The sequence below is a fragment of the Grampus griseus genome (assembly GCF_964374135.1).
Source record: "Grampus griseus genome assembly, chromosome: 3".
Lineage (NCBI taxonomy): Eukaryota > Metazoa > Chordata > Mammalia > Artiodactyla > Delphinidae > Grampus > Grampus griseus.
Window position 1 is genome coordinate 118,683,004 of NC_139019.1, and position 22,506 is coordinate 118,705,509.

Sequence of the window (22,506 nt, forward strand, 5' to 3'; positions counted from 1 at the left end):
CTTGTTTGCCTTTGATGTCCATCAGCCAACAGAAGTTATTCATCTTTGAGCATGAATAATACAACGAGGCTGGATTTTTCCAGGCTCCCGAAACGAGTTCTCTGAAGAGCTGAGATTGTGCACACTAAGCCAGAGCAGCCGATGCTAAGTATGGGGTCTTGGGCACTGTGAGGGGCCTGCCCACTCGAGTCAGGGTCGGGGACCCCGACGTGCACTTGTCGGTGCTGCTTTCAGACGTAACGTGCCCCTTTCTAGAGCTGTGAGGAGCGACAGAGGCTGGGGTGTCCCACTGCTGTCCTTGGTCTTGGCTTTCCCACTCCCAAGATTGAACCAGTCGCTCATTCACTCATTCATTGGATCAACATTTACTGAGCACCTACTATGTGCCTAGGCTCTGTCCTAGGCCCTGGGGATATAGCAGGGAACCAGACAGATGAGGTCCTCCCCTCCTGAGGCTTACGTTCTAGGGGGGAGAATGAATCATAGCAAACTTTAAAAATTGACAAGATGACTACAGACTGGCGTAAGTGCCATGAAGGACACAGAGGTAGGAGAGGGAATAACAGGAGAGAAAGCCTCTTCAAGGAGTTGACAAGAGGTCTGCTATGTGAAGAACTGTGGGGAAAGCACTCCAGGCAGATGGAACAGCAACTGCAAAGTCCCAGAGGCAGGAAAGGGCGTGGAACAGCAGAGGAATGGAAGAGAGGCTGGTGGGGCTAGAGCCAGTGGGCGATGTGAGAGAAGTGGGAGGATCTCGCTCCCCACGAGGCCCCCTGGCTGTTCTCACCTTCCTGAAAGTCCCCTCTCTTCTCCAAAGTGTGTTCCACTTGCCCCAAGGACTCATCCTTGCTAAGCCAAGTCCAGTCCCTCTGCTGGAAGGAAATTCTTTGTTTGTTTGTTTGTTTGCGGTACCGGGCCTCTCACTGCTGTGACCTCTCCCGCTGCGGAGCACAGGCTCCGGACGCGCAGGCTCAGCGGCCATGGCTCACGGGCCCAGCCGCTCTGCGGCACGTGGGATCTTCCCGGACCGGGGCACGAACCCGTGTCCCCTGCATCGGCAGGCGGACTCTCAACCACTGCGCCACCAGGGAAGCCCAGGAAGGGAATTCTTTTTGTGGCCGGCAGGGTGTACGGCAAAGGCGTGGCGTTCAGTTTGACGTCAGGACTCACTCATGGGTTATGCCGACAACCGCTGGCGTCGATGTGGAGTTTCCCAGTGATGGGAAAGGGGTGTGCGTCTCTGGTAGCAGGGGCACAGGAGAGGGCTGCAAACCCCAAGGTGGACTTCCCACAGCTGAGGGCCCACCTTGCTGCTGCTTGTGCGAAATCACGAATAAGGCAAATTTTGGCGTCAAGTTCTTTGCGCTCCTCCTTTATACTCTCTGCCTCTTTTCAGACCTGTCTCTGCCCACGTTCACCCCTGGTGCCTCAGGGGGTCTGCCTGGGCTTCTTGCCCCTGCCTCTTTCCCCTTCACAGCTTGAATCTTATGCTGAATAATTGGCCTGCTGACGGCTGGCCCTCTCCCATAGCTTCAGGCGAAGTTCAGCAGGCAAAGGAGAGGTTATAGTCACAAGGCCTCTCTGTGTCCTTCAAATGATACCAAAGAAGGGGCCACCTGGTCAACCCCAGTCTGAGCCTGGCCTGGCTGCCAAGTTCACAAATTAACCTCATCAGCAGGAGACAGCTGTCCCTATTTAAACCCTTTCCAGTGGGGCCATGACCAACACCTAGAACATGCTCAGCTGAGGGGGACTGCGCTAGAACACTATTTGGGAAGTGGCCTGGAACTTTATTCCTTAATCATGACACAGCCAACCCTAGATTTGTGAGCTCAGGAAGCCTGCTGTCTTGCTTCAGGGCTGACCCACTGCTGAACCGCACCAGCAACTTGTTTGTCCTTTGTTGAACTCAGAGTTTACCCTATAGAGGATCTCCTCCTTCTCTGGCTTTCGGTGGCTCTCAGCAAAGGACCGAAATGCTCAGTGTGGCCACTGTGGTCCAGCCCACATCTGCCCCTTTGATGCCAACTTGCCCCCCTGCTTCCCTGCCTTCCAGCTACACTGGCCTCCCCTCCAGTCCTTGGTGAAGCCACACTTTTTACACCATGTGACCTTTGCTCGTGCTCTCCCTCCACCTGAAACATTCAGCCCTCACCCATCTGACCCCTGCTCATCCTCCAGATCTCAGCCCAAGCATCCCCTCCCCGCCGAAGCTTTTCCAGAGCCCCTGACTGGGTCCAGCACTCTGCCCTGTGCCTGCAGGGGGAGTTCCTGCACGATGGATGTCGGTGGACCCGCCTAGCCTCTACCTTTCATGAAAGTAGGGACTGGTGGTCCCAGGCCCGGTGGCCTGCTCCTGGCACGCAGGAGGGGCCCCATGAATGAGCTGCATGACCTGAACTGGTCAGGGATGGCCTCCAGTGTGCCCATCCTGGTCTCCACTCTCTTTCTCTTTCTGCTCCTGCCTCCTTTGTTCTTTGCTTTTCCTTCCCTGCTTCCTCTTCATCCTTTCCATTCATTCCTTCTTCCTTCCTGGGCCTTGGGCCTACCTGTGGCTCCCAAGAACACTATTTAAGCCAACAGAAAAGCACTCAGAATTAAAGAAGAAGTTGCCACAGCTTGGCAGAATGTGTGGCCTTCACCTAGATCAGCCCAGACCCAGGGCCTAGAGGGGGAATCTCATTCCTACTGTAGCTGTTTCCTAAGGCCGCTGTAACAAGTATCACAGACTGGGTGGCTTACACAACAGAAATTTCTTGTCTCACAGTTCTGGAGGCCAGAAGTTCAAAATCACGGCATCTGCAGGGTTGGTTTCTCCTGAGGGCTTTGAGGGGAGGATCTGGCCCAGGCCTTTCTCCTTGACTTGTAGATGGCCATCTTCTCCCTGTGTCTTGTCACATCATCTTCCCTCTGTATATGTCACTGTGTCTCAATTTCCCCTTTTTAAAAGGTCACCAGTCATACTGGATTAGGACCCACCCTAATGATCTCTGATAACCAGGCTTCCCTGGTGGCGCAGTGGTTAAGAATCCGCCTGCCAATGCAGGGGACACGGGTTCGATCCCTGGTCCAGGAAGATCCCACAGGCTGTGGAGCAACTAAGCCCATGCGCCACAACTACTGAAGCCCGCGTGCCTAGAGCCTGTGCTCTGCAGCAAGAGAGGCCACCGCAATGAGAAGCCCGCGCATGGCAACGAAGAGTAACCCCTACTCGCGGCAACTAGAGACAGCCCGCAGGCAGCAATGAAGACCCAACGCAGCCAAAAATAAACAAATAAATAAATAAATTTATAAACAAAACAAAACAAAGCTGGATGACCTCTGTCAGGACACTATCTCCAAATAAGCTCACATTCTGAAATACTGGAGGTTAGGAGTTCCACATATGAATTTGAGGGGGAAACACAATTTAACCCATAACAGCTACCTTCTACCCACCCATTGACCACACCCTTTTTGACTTATTGAATGAGATAAAAATAGGGAACCACAGGGATACATCATCTTCTGAAGAAATTATATGGGAGTCGCGGGATGGGGGAGGACAAGATAGGAATGTGAAGGGGAGAAAGACACCCAAGAGTGAGAAAGGAGGGTTGAACTGACAGAGAAGCTAAAACTATGTTCATAGCCTCGCCCAGGGGTTCCATGGCTGTGCTCTGGGGATCTGCGGGGCCTGGGTTCATATCTCAGATCTGCCACATACTGGCAGTGGGGCCTTTCCCCTCCCTTGTCAAATGTGATAATAATGGCACCTAACTTACGGGATGGTTGTGAAGGGCTTAGTACTGTGCCCGGCACATGGTAACTCAATACGCAGTAGGCGGGCTGTCGCTGTTATTACCAGCAGCGAAGGTTTAGCCTAAGTAAAATGGTCCAGGAAGAAGCTGTGACAGAGAAGAGACTAATTGCCACTGATTCAGGCCCCGTGACTGTTCTCATGAACAGCAATGAAGACAAGGGAACCAGAGCAACGGTCAGCCCGAGGCTTCTTCAGCTGTAGCCTGTGGACCAAAGGCATCAGAACCAGCTGGGCCCCAGCCAGGAAATGCAGAATCCTGGGCCCCTCATGAACCCGGCTACTTCAGGACTTGTGTGGGTAGGTCCCAGGAACCTGAAGTTTAAAAAATCTTTTTAATTAACTTATTTGTTGAAGTATAGTTGATTTATAATGTGTTAATTTCTGCTGTACAACAAAGTGATTCAGCTATACATAGACATACATTTAAAAATATTCTTTTCCATTATAGTTTATCACAGGGTATTGAATATAGTTTCCTGTGCTATATAGTAGGACCTTGTTGTTTATCCATTTTATATGTAATAGTTTGCACCTGCTAACCCCAAACTCCCACTCTGTCCCTCCCTCCTCTTCCCCTGGGCAACCACACGTCTGTTCTCTATGAACCTGGTGTTTTAAAGAAGCTCCCGTGTGATTCTCATGCACATTAAAGTCTGAAAACACCTGGGCCAGACCACAGGTTCTGGAGCGGCAGAGATGAGTCTTGTCCATCAGTAACCCCAGATCTACACAGCCCTGGTGTGAGGTAGGCACACTCTCACACCTGTTCCTCTCGCCAGCATTCCTCGGCTGAAGTCAGAGAGGTGGGCTTGAGCAATTATGCGTAAAACAAATCTCTGTGTGTCATGTTTTAAATGTTCAATTTAGAGAAATTGCATTGGCAAATCAAGCCTTTTACATCACTATAAACTTCACTGAGCCCAGATACTACGTTCTGGATTGCCCATTCCTCCTCTCTCCACGGCTGGAGTCACCTAGTCTTGACCTCGGGCTTAGCTCAAGATGACCTCTGACCTTAGGCTAGAGGGGTGTCAGGATATCTGGCCCAGCACCCTTGCTGTGTCCGTCTCTGTACCATTTCCTCTCTTTTTGGGCACCGTCCACTGCCGGCGGCAGGAAGGCCTGAGGCCCACCTTGTCCCGCAGGGCCTGCGTTCATGTCTTGTTCCCAAACACCGAGCCCCAAAGGTCGTGGGTCCTCAAGGCTGAGGTTCTGTCCCCAGGCCAATGTAGGGTTCTGCTGTCTTCTTGGCAAAGCTTCCAAATTCTGGTCTACTTTCTGGGGCCTTCAGATCTCATCTGTTGCTGAAGTCCATCTGTCACCAAACTCCACCTGCCTGTCAGGACACCTCCAGTGGTCCCCCAAATCATAGACGGCATACTGGTTAGCAGCACAGCCTGGGTGTAAGCCTGGCTCTGCAGTTTGGTAACTGTGTGACTGTAGGCAAATGGCCCAGCCCACCGAGCTCAATTCCTGCAGCCGTGACAGCCCTACTTCACAGGGTTGTTACGAGAATCCGGCGAGGTCACACACGTAAAGTCAGGCACGGTGCCTGGCTCATATAAGGGCTCAAGAAACGCTGGCCACCAGCACAGAAGCTCCTCGATTCTGAAAGCTGGGAAATGCAAGCAAAACTCCACACCAAGGAAAAGCACCTCCAGCTGCCCAGAAGGTGGCACTGATGGTCACTCAGAGAGTCACTTTGGACCTTGGAACAAATGGACTTGTGAGCAGCCTTTTCAGAACTGACCTTTCAATGACAATAATAATAGTAATAACAGTAACAACAAGAAATACTTAGGTTTTACTCATTATAAACCAGGCACTGAGCTAAGACTATTACTCATTTGATCCTTTCAGTAATGAGGCTGGTACTTTATTACCCCATTTTACAGATGAGGAGACTGAGGCACAAGGTCACAGGACTAGTAAGTGTCAGAGTCTGAACTGAACCCCAGCTTCTTCCTGGCTGCAGAATCTATGTACTTAACCACTATTCTGCTGCCTCTCTTAAGTAGTAACATTTAGGAATCAAAATAATTACTGTTGGGCTTCCCTGCTGGCGCAGTGGTTAATCCACCCGCCGACGCGGGGGACCCAGTTCGAGCCCTCGTCCAGGAAGATCCCGCATGCTGCGGAGCAACTAAGCCCGTGCACCACAAGTACTGAGCCTGCACTCTAGGACCCACGAGCCACAACTACTGAAGCCAGTGCGCCTAGAGCCCGTGCTCCACAAAAAGAGAAGCCATACCAACAATGAGAAGCCCGCGTGCCGCAACGAAGAGTAGCCTCTGCTCACCACAACTAGAGAAAGCCCGTGCGCAGCAACAAAGACCCAAGGCAGACAAAAAAAAAAAAAAAGACTTTGCGCTCCCAATGCAGGGGGCCTGGGTTCGATCCCTGGTCAGGGAACTAGATCCCACATGCATGCCACAGCTAAGAGTTTGCATGCCACAACTAAGGAGCCCGGGAGCTGCAACTAAGACCCAGGGCAACCAAAAAATATATGTTATAGTAATAATAATAATTACTATTCCCTCCCTCCCTCTTCTCTCGCTATAGGCCACTGGCCCAGATGCTTGTCCTTGTTCCTCTACCTTGGACTCCTTTACCTCCCAGCTGAGTTGGACATCCTGTCAGCCCAGGTTCATTCTCTGCTACCTGCCCCCCCAGGTAAGTCCTCACCTTTCTCTATGGCTGAATGGGCTGGATCCAGTCCCATCTTTAGGTGGGACACCTTAACAGTACTTGATGAACTTGACGAGTGAATCCTTTCTTAAGGAAAAACAGTCATGCACTTACAATTTATGTGTCCTGGATAGTTGTTAGATTGACCTAAAACAGGGTATGTCTGTAGCACGACTGATTGCAGATTATTTTTCCAGTAGCTTAAATCAAGGAGTATTGCATTAGCCAAGTAATGCCTATTGGATGAGGTGGAAGGGGTGTGTCTTCCCCTCTGTATGGTCTCTGACTGCTGGAAGCTGGCACAGGGGGGCCAGCAGCTCCATGACCTGTAATAGTTTATTCAGGGTCCACATAACGCACGTCAGCAGAGTGAGCGAGCACATCTCTGTCCTGGCATCAGACATCCCTTTGCTAGGTGTAGATAGAACGCATGGATGTCTGTCCACTGTCACCGTGGAAATATCATCCTCAGAGTTGGTGCTACCTGCCTGTGAAATCAAACCATTTTAATTAACTGGATACTGCTTCCTTAAATCCTTTTTGGAACCTGGCAAGCCCTATATGTGTATGTGCACACCAGATTTGGGAGGAAGTTTACAAGTAACTCAACGTCTTGTCCCTTAGTTTTTCGTGTATTAACTTTGTTTTTGATGAAGTACTGCATTTACAAATCCATTTCCTCATGCTAAAAAGGTAGAATCAACAGAAGACAGTCAGGTACATGATCTCAAAAGGGGAATTTCCTCGGAAGCCCTCAATGACAACACAAAGAAAACAAAGGGAGTTTGCGACTGTGAATCACAGTCTCCACCAAAATCCACATTCATTCACCCAGACAGCCCTGGGAGGCAGCTGGCCAGCCCTTTGCTAGACACCACTTGGCAAAGCTGATTTCTCTCCAACCCTTTGCCACTGTTGGGCTGGCTCGCCCTCACTCAGAGCCCAGTTCACCCTCTGCCCGGATGATTGCATCCGCCCACTGGTGTTCACGGAGCTAAATCATAAACAATTGCATCCCTGTAGCAAATGAAAGGGAAAGTGCCAGTTACCAAAGCAGGAAAGTGGGGTTGGATTTAAACAGCTGGAGAGAGCACAGAGCATTTGTGTCTGCTGAGGCACAGAGCGAGCTCTTGCTCCTGAGAGGCGAGATAAGTGGGTGCCCTCTTGGGTCTCTGAAAAATGGGTCCGTGATTAAACGCCTGAAATTCCCACCCCAGCACCTGGAGGTCTGAAGTTTTCGAGCGCTCCGTCTAGAAGCCTTGCATAACTTTTGGCATATAATAGTGACGTAGGTGTGGATAGCGTCAGTGCCAGAGAATGTGCCCGGTGGCTAGCCATTCCCATTCCCTCTCTGCCGGTGCCTATCTGGAGGAGCCCTGAAATGAGGATGTGATTTTCAAAGGAGATCAGGACAGTAAGAAGTAATCCAGGTGACCAGCAGGGCCATCAGAATCCCACCCTCTCAAACACACTCAGATAATCCTGTTTCAGCCCAACTTCTATATCAAAAGGTTGAACAAATCTAAGGTGCCCACCCAGTGGACAGGATTTCTAGGTGCCTGAATTTCCAGGCTACCTAAGAGGGTAAGTGTGGCAAGCAGGGTGATGCCAGGCAGGCTCACGAAGGCCACCGTGTCCTGCTGAACCACAAAGGCTTTAGTGAATGAGAACCTTGCGCCCCCTCCAGTCCTCATGGCCCGGCAGTGCGGGAATGAAGATAAAGGGGGCAGCGGGGGCGTGATTATTCTCACAGTCTCTGCACTCCAGGTGCTCTTTTTACATGTCTGTGCGATTAGCCAGCCCTGCTTTTTATTCCAAGCAGCCTTATACTTGCACTGGGACACACACACACACGCGCGTGCGCACGCACGCGCACACACACACACACACTCCACCTCAGCTCTGGAAATACTATAACCTGCTCAGAACAGAAACCCTGATTCTTACCTGAACAGCTTGCAGGCTGAGGGCTGCTCCTCTCTCCGGTCGAAGGGAAAGGGGATCCACTTGGTCTGTCCGCTCTGTGGTGTCACTGTCACCGCGCTGCAGCTGCTTCTCCAGCAGCCCCAAGCCGACTCTCTGAACCTCCCGGTGGCCGCAGCTCTGTGTGGGGAGAGGGGACGGGCCGTGGCATGTACATCAGGTTGCTGGTCCGCCTGCAGACATCGTGCCACAGAGCTGGCTCCCAGTCCCGCAGGGCTGTGCGGGAAGCAGGGAGGCAGGCGGGGGACTGATAATGCAGCCTCTGGGTCTCTGTCTGGCCTCGTTGATCTGCAGAGGGGACCTGCCTTAGCGACCCCGCCCACAGGGATGCACACGGAGCTCTAAGGGCCCCCAACCCTGGGCAGCCGGTGGCAGGCCCAGGGGCACAGAGCTGGTGGCCAGCAGGGAAGGGAGGCAGAGACAGCAGACGGCCGTGGCAGCTCTCCTGGGTGTTATTCTAGCGTGGTTTGTCCTGGGGCACATGGCTGAGCCGAATGGACTACTAGCCTGTCTGAGCAGATTCCTGTTTGTTTTGAGGCCTCAGTTGGCAGGGAAACAGCGGGTCACGGCTCAGAGACACTCCTCTGCAATCAGAAGGCTGCTGGATGAAAGGGAATCCTTTTTGCTTCTGGCATCTGGCATCCCCGCACAGGGTGTAGATGTCTGTGTGTGGCAGTGTGTGTGTGTCTGTCTGTGCTGTTCCCATTTTGCAAAGCTGCTCGAGGCAGTGGGCATGCAGTTTAGGGCTGGGGAGGGGCTGCAGAGAGAATATTTCTGCCCTTCCTCACCAGTGGTCCAGCCTGTCCATGCTGAACTAGGCGAACCTTCCGGTGGGGATTTCTTCAATGGACCATGGGTGGCATCTTTGTGCCCCTGGCCAGGATGGGGTAACGAAGAGAGGAAGCTGCCTGTACAAATAACTCTTTGGCTGCAAGGTGAGGAATGAAACTGGACTGAAAGGATACAGCTTGGGAGGTGTCTTTGAAGAGACCAAATGGAAACATGATTAATAGTTTCTTATAGTTGATGAAGAGTCCTACCTGCTTATGCAGGCGTCTGAGCCTGGGAGGTGTCACAGAGTGTGTGTGCAAGCCTGCCCACCTGGTGATTCAGATAGGAGGTACAGATTGGCCTGTTGGAATTAGAAATATGCTCACTGGTCTCTCCCTCCTCTGGGAAGGTGGGGGTGGAAAACTGTTCTCCAGACTCATCAGGGAGCAGCCAGGGAGACTTCATGTGCCTCTGAAGGGACAGGCTCAGAGAAGCTCACCTCCTGTGACAGAACTAGGGGCACAGACATCACACAGCTCTGATAACGGATGAGCCACAGATCTCCTAAAAGGGACTTGAGAGGTGCAGAAAGAGTTGATTTCTGCAAACTTTATTAACAGGAACCTCCATGAATTGCCACTGCCACATATTCAAAGATCCTAATAATTTGCTTTTTAAAAAATAGTCATTTTCTCGAGCATCTGCACGATTCCAAAGGACCTCTGGATCACAGACGAAAATATTTCAGACAGTCATCTTCTCAATATTGGAGAATTGCTCTGCTGCATGCAGGGGGCAGGTGAACCGTTTTTAACCCCATGGAATGATAGATTGTAAAGTTAGGAAACACCCTGAAAACACCGAGGACAGAGATACAGCTCAGCGTCTCACCCAGGTTGCCCCCGTAGTTTCTAAGTCCTCACCGGGTCTGAAAGCTGGTCTCCCACCTCAGGCTAGCACTCTTGAACCTGCCCACACGGGGCTGTTGACCATTTCTGGGCTGCTCAGCATCTCAGGGCCCTGACTCCCTCCTTCCTGAAAGAGATTCACGAGGCTTTCTGAACCACGTCTTTCCCGCAAGCCAACACGATTATGCTGACAATCAAATGTGCCCAAGCCTGTGACAGCACCTTGAACACCGGTAATGCAAGTGTAAGTCATTATTTCAGTGTTACTTCTCCATTACATCTAGTTGTGAAATGCTATTTAAAAAAAAAAAAAGCCAAAAAACCACACAGCTTTCAGGCAAATACAACCACTAGCTACTGATATAAACCAGTTTCTTTATTACATATCAGGTGTTGTTCGGCAATGTTCCTGTCCAAATACTGGGAACTGATTCCTCAGTTCCTTAAAGTGCTTACTGTAATGTAATTCTCCTCAATATTGAATTTTTTAATGTTTTGGTTTAACTTCCCTCAAGTTCCATATTTATTTCAACTTCCATGTTGAAATGGAAGTGTCTAGATTTATCATTTTTAAAAAATTTATTTTATCGAAATATAGGTGATTTACAATGTTGTGTTAATTTCTGCTGTACAGCAAGGTGATTCAGTTATACATATATATATTCTTTTTCATATTCCTTTCCATTATGGTTTATTACAGGATATTGAATATAGTTCCCTGTGCTACACAGTAGGACCTTGTTGTTTACCCATTCTCTATGTAATAGTTTGCATCTGCTAATCCCAAACTCCCACACCATCCCTCTTCCACCTCCCCTCCCCCATAGCAACCACAAATCTGTTCTCTATGTCTGTGAGTTTGTTTCTGTTTCATAGATAGTTTCATTTGTGTCATATTTTAGTCCACATATAAGTGATATCATGTATTTGTCTTTCTCTTTCTGACTTATTTCACTTAGTATGATAATCTCTAGGTCCATCCATGTTGCTGCAAATGGCATTATTTCATTCTTTTTTATGGCTGAGTAGTACTCCATTGTGTGTGTGTGTGTGTGTGTGTGTGTGTGTGTGTGTATGTATACATACCATATCTAGATTTATCATTTAAATAATATATGTTCAGATGCTTGGAGTCATGAGACATGATAATGTTAATACTTCCTGGCCCCTCTGTTATTTAACATGGGAAGGGACAGGACGTTTCCTAGTTTAAAAGTCTGGCCTCACAATAGCCTTCCAGCTCTGGGCTAGGAAATAGTCCATGGAAATAATAGCTGTCCAAGCCACTTATTAAGCGTTCACAAGATGCTAGATCCTATAGAGAGTGTGTAACAGAAACCATATCTTCCCTCAAAGCGTTTAGACCACTTTTAAAGCCATTAAAACTATTTAAGGTGTTTAAGTGACTAAAACTTTATATGCTTACTAGCCCTGCAGAGGGTGGATCTGAGAAAGGAAGAAAATGACAGATTTCGAGGACCAACAAAAATCCTAGTAGAAGCCGGGTAGGTTTATCCACAGAGGTGTGGCCTTGGCCGGAGTCAGCCACGTCTAGAATGTTCTGGCCGGTGCTGGAGGTGAGATTTTTCCTTCCATGTCCTAAGAGATTGACTCACTATCAAGCACTTCAGCGGCAGCTATTACAGAAAGTGGTTCTAAACCACTTATAAGAGCTTTAGAAGGACGAGAAAGGTAGAATGGGGCGTTTCTTTGGTTTTTTCTTATTCTGTGCTCAGTGCCTCTGAAAATCAGATGTAAAACTGTCACTTTTTAACTGCACCAACATGAAAAGGGAATCAGAGCGTGATAGATTCAGTAGGACTCCAAATGTCCCAGAAAATAAATTTTCTTTCTCTCCCAGCATAACACATAAGCCCTGGTTTCTTGTTCTTGAACCTTGAGGCTGACATTCAGTATTTGCTTTAAAATTTCCCCTTCGTACATCCTGTTTACATAAATGGTACAGTTATGTGAAATGCATACCAGACACACTGCATTTTCTTTCTAATCTCATTTGACCTTGTTCGGACTCAACAAATCCTAATCAACTGACAGGAGAAATCAGATACTGCCTGCCGCTTTCTCCCTGCAGTAAAGTATTTCCTTCTGTTTATGCCCAATCATGCAATTAAATGAAGGGCACGCTGGCCTCCTGGCGAACCGGCTGCCAAGATGACGGAGGGGAGCAATTTGACAAATAGGGCACAGGGAAATACAGCAGACATTCACAGGAAATTGTATTGGTTGCCCAAGGAGACCTGACAGACACAAACATCACCAGAGCTACAGGACAGAAATGGGGTCCAGAGGTCCTCCAGTGAGAAGGTGCCTCACTCTGATCCCACTCTAACCCAAGGACAGGAACTTGTCCCAGTTTGTCAGCCTGGCTCTCAGCGGCTTCAGGGGAGGACGCCTAATTAGAGAGGGTCACACCCATGAGAAGTAGGCTTCCTCTTTCTGATATTGGTCACCCATAGCCTATTGTATGTTTTCCTAGATCTCAGCTTTTCAATGTTTATTTTAAAATATTTTATCTTTAAATAAAAGTAATGCCTTGCGCACATGTTAAAAATGCACAATGTACAGAGAGGTATAAAATGACCCTCACTAACCCCCCTTCTTCCCAAGATAACCACTATTTACTTTTTTTTCTGGATCCTTTGAGGGACAGAAATGTCTTCACACACTTGAATGTGTGTATGCTTAAAAGCGATTTACTAGGCACGGTCCTGCATTGTTTGTTTTTCACTTAATAATAGATCTTTGCACATTGGTCTAAGTGCCAATATTCCTTGCCTGCATTATCGCGATACCTCCTCGCCGACTTCCCTGCTTCTTTCTACCCTTACCCCCTACAGTTCATTCCAGAGGGATCCTGCTAAAAGGTAAATTGGATCATGTTTCTATTTGGTCAGAACTGCCCAGTGCCTTTCTTTGGCACTAAGAACAAAAACTGAGCTTGCTGTTACCACCTGCCCCTCCAAATCCATCCCCGATGCATTCCTCCTTTTCACTGTGCTCCAGCCTCACTGTTCCTCATACAGGCCAAGTGTGGTCCTGCCTCAGGGCCTTTGTACTTACTGTTCCCCCTGCCTGAAGTGCATGCATTTCTTTTCTGCCCCTTGATTCTTTACATGGCTGGCCCTTCCTTACCATTCTGGTCTCATTTCAGACCCTCCTCCCTGACCACCTGTTCTAAATCAGCCCCTCATAGATCTTTCTTTTTCTTCATAGATCTTTTTACTAGCTGAGAATTATCATGTTCAGTTATTTGTTTACTTATATGTTGTCTGTCTTCTCCTAGCACACACACTGGAATGTAAAGTCCGTGAGGAGAGCAGGGATTTTATCTGTCTTTTCACCCTTATATTCCCAGTACTTGGACCAATGGTTCTCAAACTTGAATGTGCATCAGAATCGCAGATGACTGTACCCCAGCTCCAGAGTTTCTCATTCAGTAGGTCTGGAGCGGGCCTGGGAATTTGCATGTCTAACAAGTTCCCAGGAGATACGGATGCTGCTGGTCCACGGACCAGACTTTGAGAACCACCAGTCTAGACAGTGCCTGGCACACAGTGAGTTGCTTATACGTTTATTATGTGAACACACGAGTCTGCACGGAAGGATCTGCTATTTTCTTTGGAATGGCAGTTTTATTTTCACTATATCATTTATTTATATTTATTGGACAGGAAACCTCCTCCAATTCCTTGTGACAGGAGGACCCCAAGTTCTGTCACCTAAAATGATGTATCAGCTCCATTGGTTTGTCAGCCAATGATCAGAAACCTAAAGTGTTACAGGCCCAGGGGAGCCAGTGAGAGGCACCCCTCGTTCTCTGCCTCAGTAACACGTCAAAGCCAAAGGGGGTGGGATTCTCCCTTCATATGTGACAGAGAACTTTCCCTATGGGGAATCACTCAGGCCTCCCCTGTAATTGTTTAACAACTGTCCTGTTGACTTGCCTTGGTGCGTTGGAATGTATACAGCAAACACACACACACACACACACACACACACACACACACACACACACACACACACACACACACACACACACACACACACTTTTTCATACTGAGTTTCAGGAAGTTACAAGATGCCCCAAGTCCATTTTAATCTCAAATTTTAAAACTCCTGATCTAATCATTGGCTATCTATTTGGCAAAACAAACAAAAACAACCTGGATCCCCAGTTTGTTGTTAAATTCCCAATTAAATAAGAGGTTTAAATGTAATAAGACAAACCTTAGAGGACAACATTAGAGAAGAGCATTAGAGGAAAGCATTAGGTAATGAGATTTACCATCTTAGGATGGGGAATGCTTTTTGAAGCATGATTTGAAACCCAGAAACAAAAACTGAATAGTGAGATTGATTCCATAAAATTTAAAATGATCTGGACAAGAAAGAAGAAAAAAGATCCTCCAGTTTAGACTCCGGGGAGAAATCTATGGAGCCTATCTTTTCCGTCTATATTCTTTCCACTTGAATTGTTTGGGTGGCCTGTGGCCAAGCGTGGTGGGATGAGACATAAGCTTATCAGAGCAGACGGGGTAAGACCACATCCTTCAGCAAAGCCCTGTCACTGGGTTCATTAGCCATGGTTTGGGGGTTTTCTGAGCAATTTTATTGAGATGTAATTCACATACCATGGAGTTTGCCCATTTCCAGTATACAATTAAGTGGTTTTAGTATGTTCACAAAGTTGTGCAACCATCACCACTGTCTAATTTAGAACTTTTTTTTGTCATCCCCGGAAGAAACCCCATACCCGTTAGTAATCATTCCTCATCCCTGCCCTCCCGCCAGGCCTACGCAACCACCGGTCTACTTTCTGTCTCTGTAGATTCGCCTGTTCTGGCCATTTCATATACATGGGATCATACAGCGTGGGTTTCTTTTCCTTGTAAAGCATAGTGTCTTTAAGGTCCATCCACATGGTAGTTCGATCCGTACGTATCAGCACGTCATCCCTTTTTATTGCTGAATAATATTTCACTGTATGGGTACGCCATCTTTTTTTGTTCATCAGTTAATGGACATTTGGCTCATTTCCTCTGTTTAGATATCATGAGTAACGGTGCTGGAACATTCGTGTTGTATACAAGTTTTTGTGTGAATATTTGTTTTTATTTCTCTTGGATCTAGTGGCGGTTTTTCTCTTAAATATTTACCCAAAGCCTATTACTTAGCCTATTTAATTCTTTGGGTTTTAGCTTTGTTCTATCATGACAGCCTGGGGAAGCAAGCAGGCTTGGACCTCAGAGGCCCGCTTCCCGGAGTCCCGGCCCCCTCCCTGCTTCTGTGTATTTGGGAATGTGCTTTCATCTCACTGTGCCTCCCTCGTGGGGATGCCAGCTCTCTGAGTCTCTCAGGGAGACTGTGAGGATTCATGGCATACACCCAACAGGATCTGCTCTCGAGAAGGTGCTAACTCACAAGAGCAGGTTCACGTGCATCAGAGAAACAAGATACCCTCAGACCAAGGGCTCCCAGCACCACAGGTGATGGCATCAACCGAGAGGCCAGTGGCTGGATGCAGAGGCACAGACGTTATAAAACAAAAAATACAGTTTACTTAGGATTTGGGTTTCCTTGGAGATCTGCATTTGCTGAATTTGGTTGCTTTCCAAATCCTGCAAGCTGCCCTCTGAGTGAGGCCTCTGGCCTGGTCACCCTGTTCAGGGGGCAGGAGAAAGGACAAGGCCATGCCTGGTGATGGGCAGCCGGACGGGCAAACAGATTCTAAATCCCACCCTCCAGCTAACGTTTCCCCAAAGACCATTCTAATCGAAGAGCTTATCTCATCAAAAAGCACCTCGCTCTCTGCAGAGCCCCAGAGGTACCTCCTTTTGTGAAATTCCTCTGCCCCTGACCTTCTTGTTGGCTCTGGGGTAGGGGTGTGACCCCTCATCGCTGGGTGAACCCCCTGTAGAGGCACTGGGAGCCCCGGAGGCAGAAGAGGGGCGTAAAATATCTGAACTTTCTCCTGCTCTCTGACCAATCACCTGTGCCCCTCGCTCTTTCAAATCAGGGAGCAGGAAGTACCACTGATAAACATGTAACTGAGGAATCTAATAGGAAAGGAGATGGTAGGCTTGCCTGGGTTCTAACTCCCACGCTGCCACTTACTAGCTCTCTGATCTAGGACAAGTGACTGAGTTCTCTGAGACTCCGTTTCCCCATCTGTTAAATGGGGATAATAGTGGTATTTACCTCGTGGGGTCACTGTGAGGATTACCTGAGATGATGCCTGTCAGGGGCTCCAGTATACATTCAGAGCTCCATCGGTGTTTGTCATAGTTATTATATTACTTATACAATCAGAATTAAGGATCTCAATTAATCTAGCCATCCTCTCTGAGCTATTTAGGGAGGCTGTTTTTATCTATTTTTATTGGTTGGAAGCACCTAATGTGTGTTAGACACCACAGGGAGGGCTGGGGATGAAACTTAATTTTCCCCAGGAATGTAAAATCCAAGCTGGGAGAGAAACTAAGGTACATGCAGTTCTTAAAGAACAGGTAAACAGTGGACTGCAATGCCGAGGGGCAGCGCTGTCCCAGTGTGGAGAGGGAGAGAACAGAAAAGGCTGGGTGGGCCAGATGCGGCCTCGGAGGGGAGGCAGCACGGAGTCTGGCCCTTGAAAGGCAAGATGGGTTCACATTAGCAGAGAAGAGGGAGGAAGAAGTGGGCAAGGGTGGGTGAAAGGAAGGGGAGACCCGTGGGAGCACAGGCAGGTTGGGGGCCCAGTGGGTCTGGGCATGGTGGGTAGTCTGAGCCAGAGACAAGCCTTCTGGTGTCTTTCCCACTCTCAGGTCTCTAGGGATGACGTACCATGGGGTCTTTTAGTCACCTGTTCTACTAATAATTATCCTTTCTATGAGACTTTCTGTCACGCATACATTTTTGTGGACTATAAGAGGGAGGAAAGAGGCGGGGTTATGTTGGAGGAGCTCTGGCTCTTAATCTAGACGATCACAAAAAAAGCCGTACGAAGTGCCAACCAATGACCTTGGCCATCCTGCATGCAGCCCCCTTGATTGTCTTCGGGGACCCAGCCTTTCATTGCTTTCAGGCCGTGTGGTTTTGGGTGGGGATGACTACACCCCCATGGCAGGGATGGCACAGTACCCACATTGGTTCAGTGAACTGTGACCCTGAGACTCTAGCTAGAACTGTTGGGAAAGGGAAACACCTATTCTTGTAGGTTGGCTGGGCCAGTAGGATGTCAGCCCCCAGCTGCTGGCAGCCACCTTACCACCAGGATGAGTGAGTCTTCCTGGGAGTAGAATGACACAGGGATGCAAAGCAAGAAATGTAGAGAGACAGATTCAGGATAACATCATCTGGGCACCTGGATCCCACCATATCAAAACGCTGGCTCTTTCAGTTACATGAGGAAAACATTTTTCCCTTTTTTGGTCTAAGTCTCTTCAAACTGGATTTCAGTCCATTGTCACTAGAAGAATCTTGACTCATTCAAGGAGTTATCTTGTTCCCAGCAATGTTGTTGGCTTTACTCTGAGCATAGATATTTGTGGTCCTGAGCCGAGGGATAACGGTATGCGTGTGCAAGCGATGGAGACACCTGTCCATACCCTCAATAGGCACAGGTACATGTCACGTGCTCGGGTGGCGGAGATGTTAGAAGGAGAACCCAAAACTCTGCAAAATGTCGTTCTGCTTTGCCCCTTGACTCTGCTTACAGAGCAATTCTCCCCAAACCCTTGATTTTATTCCTCTTGTTCTCAACCAAAGAAGAGAGTTCTTGGATCTGTTAAGTATGTTATGCAGGGTTCTAAAGTCATCAGGGAGAGATGGGGAAGGGGGGAAAGGAATCTCTACAGATGCCATTTGTGTTTTCTCCCTTTTGCCCAGTTACAGGGAATCAGCTGGCATCCTTTTATTTATCTCCTATTCGATGCAGAGCTTTTAAAAAACTAAGCATTAGCATTACTGCAATGGGATTTGTCTAATGATTTTCTGGGAAATGTCTTCTTGGATCTCAGCAAAGATAATTCACTTTGTAGAAACCCTTTCCTGCTTCCCTGCTAAGCATTCGACTCACCCAGTTCTTTCTGGAAGCAAGCTGGCCTCCGAATGAGAGAAGGGAGTACAGGAATGCTTTAGTCTAGCATCCATCACACAGCCTCAAGCCTGCCACCGACTCAGATCAGGGAGAAGCAGGGGGCGGGTGGGGGGAGAGCAGAGCACAAGCCTGAAGCCAAGCGGAAAGTCCACAGCAATCGGAGCCCCTTGGAGGAACGGATGCACTCACCTCTGTACTTTGGTTCTGGGGCACTTTCTTTCTGGGTGACGGCAGCTGCGTCGCCTACAGCATCCACACTGTCCTACCAGGACCGCTGCAGGCAGGCCACCGCGGGAGGAAGGGCGTGGCCTTCACCAAAGGAGGCAATGCCCTTATTCCCCTGGAGTCCAGGCTGTTGGAGCTGCGTGTTCTCTCTCTCCTGCTCCCTCTCTGATGTGTATGGAGCTCAGGGAGCCCCCAGAGAAGGGCCGTGTTCACACCACACACCACACCCGCCCTGATGCAGGTGGGCTCCACAGCCTTGGGGAGCCTGGGGAGTGCGTCGTCAGGCCACCCTCATGGGGTCCCTACCAGTGCGGCTGGTGTAACCACAGAAAGCCCAAGGACAAGCACTTGTGTATTTATTTCTCCCCCTCTCATGTGATCTTATTTTTGGACCAAACACAAAAGCTATTTGGGGGCTGGACAGCTGCCAGGTGAAAGGGCAGTTATCTCATCCAACTTGTCTCCATGCCTCTCTCTCAACTATGTCCCTGTTACCTTTCCACGTATAAGGCAGAAGGCGGGGAGGGGGGCTTGCTCTGAACCTTACTTTTAATATATCTGAGCTATTAGTCCAAATTACTAACTTTATTTTAACCAGTTCATCCCCACCCTTTGAGGTTTCACAGAATATCAATCTAATGAACAAAGTCACTGCTTTTATATCTGAGGCTGGTGGGCATGTCCTATAGTCAACACGCATCTGGCCGTCATCGGCACACTGCTGTAGACACAGAGACCCTCTTACCAGCACTGGGTGGGACCCCACCCCTGGAAGGCACTTGTGAGCAATGTGGAGGAGTGAGGCTCTTACACTGAATCACACTGATTCTGGCTGTTTCCGCTTCTAATTCCTAGGCTTGTAAAACTGAAAATATTTAAAAAGCTTGGGTTTTTGCCTCTGATTCTTCCTCTTCAGACCTGAATGGGAAGCTTTGAAAACCCTCATGCCTGACAAAATGCCAATTCCATATCATCTTCACCACTGTCATTTCTTGAGCCCTTGCTAAATGCCATTTTCATGCTGAGCTCTCTTCTCGCGTTTGTCTCATTTATCCTCGCAACAGCTCTGTGGGGAAGGTAATCCTGTTCTGATCTGACAGCCAGAGAGGCAGAGGCTGGGGAAGGTGAGCTTGCCAAGGAGAGAGATCCCAGCCCCCATCATCTGACTGAATAGCAGGAACTTTCCGTCACTTTGCTCCCTGTCTCCATAAATTATTGAGATTTCACTGTTGTTTTCATTTTATAAGAAGAATAACAAAAACCTCACATTTGATTCAGACCCATGACTTCAATCCTCAGTTTCTTTTCCCAACCTCAGTTCTTGAAGGGAAAGAAGAAGAAGGTTTTCATCTGTTTACAGTCCCAGGCCCTGATTCTAGGTACAGGATGGAGTGTCTCTGGCCTCCATTCTCCGTGGAGCCAGTTTCCTATGAATAATTCACTGTGCAAACACACACACACCAGAGAGGACTGGGTGGGGCCGCCCAGGCTGTGGTCCCCACTGCATGCAAGGTGAATTGCCCTTTCTGTCTGCTGCCTTGAGGGAGAGCCAGGGAGATGGAGCCCAATAGCTTGTCCAACACTTCCCTCTGCTGGCCACTAGCATGCATTACCCCTAGGATGGTGGTCTTCAAGACTTTCCAATGGGCACACCAGGGATTGTTTTTAGAGAACCAATTTCCAGGTTCCCAGTTTCTTTAGGTACCTTTTCCTAAAACTGATTTGCCTGAGAACATGTCTGTGTTCATAATAGTCCTACCTTTACTGGAAAGCATACCCCTCACTCTTCAAAAATCTTACTAAGGAACCATAACCCTGAATGTAAAAATTTCCAGGTCCAGGTTCTCAAACTGGAAGCTTCCTTTAAAAATTTAATTCAACTTCCCTTCATAACTAATTAAGGCAGTCTTTAATTGAACAACTTTGTCTCTTCCATCCCTTGAATTTGAGGGAGAGTACCGTGAAAGTTGTAGAGAATATTAGAAATAAAAATAACAGATTAACATTTAAACATTTAAAGAATGTTGTCACAGTTTAAATTTTTAATTCCAATATTTACAATATGCTGGAAGCTATTATCTTGAATCCATCCACCAACTTAGTGGTGAACGTTTAACGTCAATTTTTAAATGTGAGTATAAGTAACATTATTTTTCAAAATTGTTTTAGAAGGCACAAGGGCAAAAATGGGTGAATCAGTCAGCCCTTGGCTTTTGTCCATCCATCCATCCATCCATCCATCTTTCCACCCAACACCCATTGAGCATCTACTGTCTGTCAGGCATTGTTTTGGGCACCAGACATAAAAATGGTGAGCAAAACCTGACATGTGACATGCCAAATTCTTACTTATGAGTCCCTCTAGGGAATTGAGTGAGGGGAAACAGATTAATGTAGTACTTTCTCAAATAAATGTAAGAATTCACATTTGATAAGTACTTCCAAGGAGGGGTATTCAGTGATGAGAGAACGTAGAATGAGGATTGTATTTTACGAAGATTGACCTAACTCATGGTGGAGATGTTAGGAATAAAGTCTGAAGCCAGAAAAAGGTATTCAGCAATCTCTATGAAAGGACTGTGAGAACCCAGGAAGAAAGGCCATTTTAATGTGGGAGGATTGGTGAATAGGATCAACCTTTGCAGAGTCAGTTGTTTTTAGAAAGGGCCTTTGCCCTTACACAAATACAGTCCATATTTAAAAATCACTGGGACCAAATTTTCCCCAGGGAACATTTGGCATTTTTGGTTGCTGCAGCTGGGGCTGTGCTCACGGCACCTAGCGGGTAGAGGCAAGGGATGCTCTAAGCCTGCTGCAGTGTTCAGGATAGTGCCCTCCACAACAGAGTATCCAGGCTAGCCCTAAAGTCAGTAGTATTGGAGTTGAGAAAGCCTGTTATGGATGGGGGCAGGGCAGGCCTCGTCCACGTGTCTGCAGTGGATGTGGACCTATTCATCCATTCATTCATTCCACAGGTGCTTATTGAGTACCCACTATGTTCAAGACACCATTCTGGGCATAATCGAGGCATACCAGGCACCCCCTAACCAAAACTGTCATCTCAAATGACCTACCTGGGTGTGTTCCTGTTACCCAGCCTAAACTTTTCACCATTAAAATGGTGGCAAAACTGGTCTTGCTGTCTGTAGAGAAAGAGACAAAGATCTATGGGTATGATTCACGATATGGTGGCTGCAACATGGCAAGAGTGAAAACAGCCTAAATGTCTGTCAAGAGGGGAACAGCTACATCATCTGGTACATCCGTACAATAGTATACTGAGCAGCCAATAAAAAAAAGAAAGAGGCAAATTTCTTTGAGATGACACAGAAAATAACCATGAAGATATTAACTGGAAAAACATTTTCAGAACAGCGGGTTAAATGAGATTGATCTGAGTTGTGTTTTTAAAATTGGTTTTGTGTGTGTGTTTGCTTGTGCATGCAATTGTTGGGAAAAGTCTCACCAAGTTCTTAAAAATGGCTACCTCCAGAAAGTGGGGAAAAATGTGTAACACGTTCATTGGGAAAAGTTCCCCACCTAATTCCCTCCTTTCCCACCAGTTAGATTCTCCCCAGTTCATCCTCTCAGTTACTACCAATATTCAGCCGCTGACCAACTTCTGGAGAACATTCAAAAAACTTCCAGGATAGTATCCATTCCTTATTATTAACCCAGGGTCCTTCAAAACTTGCCTCCAGGCAGTCTTTATGGGCTCTTCTTGGGAGCCACTCTTCCTGCGACAGCCCTGTTCCCACCCCACCTCCCCAGAGCTTAACTCATAGTGAACTCACCAGGACTTGTCACACCGTACTCTTTCAAGACAGACTCACCTCTGTGCCTGAAAAGTAATCCTTTTCTTTTTCTGCTTGTATTAGTCAGGATAGACCATGTTATACTACGTTTATAAATAATCTCCAAATTTTAGTGACTTAAAGTAACAAAGGTCTGTTCCTCATACATCAACGTTGACATGTCCATGTGTAGGTTGGCTGGGCAGTTCTGCTCCATGTCATTCTCAGTTGAGGGCCCAG

The 22,506-nt window shown here is 47.8% G+C and overlaps 1 protein-coding gene across 1 annotated transcript in view; it reads right to left on the reverse strand.

The window, feature by feature from the left end:
• The window catches only part of FGF1 (fibroblast growth factor 1), a 102,535-nt gene extending 83,745 nt beyond the window's left edge, over positions 1 to 18,790 (reverse strand). The window contains exons 1-2 of the mRNA XM_082652334.1: positions 18,437 to 18,790; positions 8,438 to 8,593 (exon numbers count right to left, since the gene is read on the reverse strand). The gene's annotated coding sequence lies outside the window, so the exon portion shown is untranslated. The remainder of the gene's footprint in view (positions 1 to 8,437; positions 8,594 to 18,436) is intronic.
• Positions 18,791 to 22,506: the final 3,716 nt, after the last annotated feature.